The sequence below is a fragment of the Adiantum capillus-veneris genome, chromosome 20, assembly GCF_014529385.1.
Source record: "Adiantum capillus-veneris isolate H3 chromosome 20, ASM1452938v2, whole genome shotgun sequence".
In the NCBI taxonomy this organism is placed as follows: domain Eukaryota; kingdom Viridiplantae; phylum Streptophyta; class Polypodiopsida; order Polypodiales; family Pteridaceae; genus Adiantum; species Adiantum capillus-veneris.
The window spans coordinates 112,797,912-112,802,209 of record NC_140950.1 but is presented as its reverse complement, the minus strand read 5'-3'; positions in this window follow the sequence as shown (position 1 = coordinate 112,802,209).

The following is a 4,298-nucleotide window of genomic DNA, read 5'->3' as shown; positions in this document are numbered from 1 at the left end:
AATAAGCCTGCTACCATTATTTGACAACAGATAGCCAAGATGCAAAAGACAAATCCCATACCTCCTTCTCTTCTCGCCTACGAAATTTTTGCAAGTGCATCTCCATATCTCTAGGGCAAATAAGGCAGATCCATATGAGCATTGCACAAGTTATCAAGGTGGACTATTGACAAAGAAATAGACATGAGAATCTTACTGCACAACCTCTCCTACAACATTAAATGGATCCGTTCTAGCATGAAGAAAAACAGAATGGAGACCCCCTTTTCCTTTGACAACTACATCACCTGCCAAGACACAAGACAAAAACAAATGATGGAAAGTGTAAAAATTTTCTCATATCTCTCATTCAGATAAAAGCTTATTGTGGTCCAATAGTGACGGATCCTGCAAATACATGTCATGTAGATGTGTCGCTATACCTAAGGCATTGCTAGTTTAAAAAACTAGTTGTTTATTAACACAAAAAAAGCATCCAAAACTTACCACTCTCCAGGCATAACTCCAGTTGATCATACAAAGTGACACCCAACCGAGGTCTTCAGACAATGGTGAATGTAAGTCCTTGGGTATGCAATGTGCCATAAACTCCATGTCCTCGTGGCAGTAGTGCCGGCAGAGAATGACCAGCCAGTGCTGGTTCCTGAACCATGCCTCCCACAGGCCGAAATTGCTCCTGATGCACAACACGCACCTGCAAGAGCCTGAGATGCGGCTGGAGAAGAGACAAGATTCTCCGTGCAAAGAGATACTGTAATGCGCGCACACACTTCAGGTTCTTCGGCGCACACCCTGCATTGAATAGGTATGCAACACACAAAATGCTATAAAACCCCTTTGATGGAGGTTCACGAATTGTCAGCCTGGGCCATCCCCATCCCCTACTTGGAGCCCGCTGTGCTTCACACACACATGCACATTACTATCGCGCGAGTAGCATCAGCCGTTCCCAGGCACTCTCCATGGTTGCTTTGTTCTCCTTTGCACCTAGACTTTGACAGTGTCCCTTACTCGCAACACCCTGCATTCAAGCTGCAGAGTCCCATCTTCCTCTTGTGCGTACTTGAAAAGAGATACAGACAGACCTGCAAAGCCTCAACATAAGTGAGATAAATATCTAGTGTGTAATTCAAAAAGCATTTGGCCGAGGTAGGGCGCATAGAGCATTGGTGTATATGAGGCTAATACGGGAGAGAGAGGTGTAGGTACCATGCGGGGAGAGAGGGAGATGGCAAGCGGAGCTCTACCTGTAGCTATGGCAAGGGGTGAAGTGTGTACAGAGGGCATGATGGTGATTTCTTAGTGCTCCGTTCCTTTCCTTGAATTCCTTCCGATTTCCAAGATTCCCTAGGAATCATACACACTAATTAATGGCAAGAGATGGCTTAGAACTTCAAGTCACGGTCACAAGTCCCATAGAATCGAAGTAAATGTCCAGTATTTCTATCCACGGTCCAATAAAATACAGCTGCTGAATTTTTGAAAAATACATAGACGTCGTCTAAATGAGTGCCCACTATCTGGTTTCAGCCAATCAACATTTTAGACCTTTCAAAAAATGCTTGAAAATACAACTTATTTTTTTTATATTTTAGTTAGCAAAAAGAGAAAACATCGCTATAGCCTTTGCCCTTTGGGTAGGCCAAAGACAAGATAGAGAGATAGAGAGTGAGGCCCGATCGACCTTGGTGCCCTTCCGAGCCTAGGGCTACCTGACCGTCACTGAGGGCTACTGTGCAAGCTTCTGGGAGTTGTTGGCATATGATACCACGAGCAGCAGGCCATTGAGAGAGGGCACTACTGAGTAACTGAGGGCAAGCCACACTAAGCAACTTTTTTTTGTTAATGAGTAGAGTAGGGTGGTGCCCATTTTGTTTTGAAGGAAATCTCACCAAATCCCTCTATTTCGCACTTTCCATTTGGACAAGAGAGGGGATAGAGAGGGTGGTTGGAGGATGTGAGTGTAGGCAACATCTTGCATGTGGGCCGATGCAAGTGCTGACAATTGCCGTGGGTGGAGCTGGTGAGAGCTGTGGGAGGGTGCTCCTCTCTCTCTCTCTATTTTGCGTGGGGGGGGATGGGGCTACTCTAAGCCTCTCTGTGTGTGTTTGTGTGTGTGCGTGTGTGTGTGTGTGTGTGTGTACTGGACTAGCGCGAGACCATCGCATGCAAAAGCAAGGAAAGGCACGGGCAAGCTCCGTGCTATGCACTCTCTCTCTCTCTCTCTCTCTCTTTCTCTCTCCCGTGAGTTTTTCAGTATTTAAGGACAGGAAGGTGCAGCTTGGCTAGAAATGGAAATCACTGTTGGGCTACAGAAGCTAGAGAGTTGGATTCAACTGCATAGAGTTCATAATGTTGACTTGTGGGTTACGCCTTCTAGCAATGCACTCTTATCAAACATATAAAGGGGAAGCATGCCTTATCATCGTCATCCTCCCTCCGTCAGCTGCAAAACACATTTTCCAACATGGGTGTATTCTACTAGTAGCTTTCCTAAATGGAAAAGAAAATTTGAAGGTTTTTTCCCCCTTGAACGTGGTAAATGATATGAAAAAAAAGACCCTTTCTTCATTTGGGAATGTGTCGTGAAGTTCTTTTGATGTGTGTGTCAACTCCTTCATACACGAGAGCAAGACAATCTGTGAAAATTCAAATGTAGAAGTAATCCAAATGTATTGGTCGTCTTTGCAAGTATGTGGAGATGGGGGGGGGAATGCATCCCAGGGTGAAGCTTTTGGAAAAACCCTAAGGATGCAAGTGTAGCGATCCTTGATGAGGGAGAGAGCGACTTTATCTGTGTCGAGGGAAAGACGCAAAATGGGTGTGTACGACGAAGTTGAATACTAAATCTCACAAGAGGGGCAACCCATAGAGATTAGAAAGCAAGAAATGGAACTTTTAAACAGAGGTGAGAGTTTAAGAGTGGGCTGCATTGGCGGCAATGGCTAACCTCGGCACTGGACAATGGGAAGGGGTCCCATATGATCCCACCCATAAGGATCAATGGTCCACTTTACAAGGCGCCAGCAAGGTAATTCCCTGTGATCAAATTACCTCTTGTTGTGTTTCTCCTACTTCTTGGTTAGAGTCAGCCAAGAGAGACAATGTGACATGCTCTAAGGTTCTCACTGCTCAGCACTCACATACTCACAAAGGAAATCTTTGAAGATGCGGGATGAGAAAATCTGACAGAGCTTGTGTCACGTGTGCCACAAATGTTGAGAGAGAGGAAGAGAGAGTGAGAGGGGACTCATAGACAACACTCACAAGTCACAAGCTCACAAGGCAAATTGTAAAGAGGCGAGAGCCTTGCCAATCAAAAATAATGTTTATTTAGATTTGAACGTTAGCTAAGCCTAATAGCAATAGTAAAGTCTTTAAAATTTACATTAACTTGATTAAGGCATCCCGATTCCCACTATCCTTAGTCCTATTCCTCACTTCAAGAACATAATGCACTTTAAAATTCTAAAAATACTATATAACTTTTTTATTTTCCCTTATATTTATCTTATCCTTGTATATTCAAAAGGTAGTTTATCTCCTCTTCCTTTGCATACACTTAAAAAACCTAATAGGCTTTTTTTTAAAAGTTGCCAAAACCCACATAATTAATTTCAAGAGGTAAATTTTAAAATTTGTAGGTGGAAATACACTAAAACAAGGTTTGTTTCGAGCACTGACATGTGGCCTTCAGTTTTGGTTCAAGATAGTATAAAAGCTATAGGCTAGATCTTCAAGCATCTAGAACATGATAAAACAAAGAAAAGTATAGGGAATAGTATGTGTGCCCCCCTCCCCCCCCCCCCCCCCCCCCCCAAAAAAAATAAAAAAAATGATACCCCCCTCCCTTACTTTTAAGCTTGGAGATAAATTATTGGGGATCTACCCCTAACTTATATGCTTATGTAGCTTGTAAAAAAACCCCCCTCCCTTGCGCTTACGTGGTGCGATACGTTTTCCATGGTGAATCCCTCGGGTGGGTGGCAGAAGCCGTATTCAAGTTGAGTACTGGGGAGTTCAAGGCACTTTCTACATATCAAGAGAGACTTGTTACAATCCAATATTTGTGTTCCTTGTGACCTAGGTGATGCAATGGAGATGGAAATTTTTATGCATCATGAGCATAACAAAAACTTTGTGGAAAGCATTAACTATGCCAAGCCTCCTTCCCAAGGCCTCAAACACCTTGGATGGTGGAGAGAGATAGTGGGAAATGAGGGTAGGGAAGAGGAAGAAGAAACATTTCATAGGAGAAAGAATTAGTTCCTCACCTATCATCACTCTTCTTGCTAGCA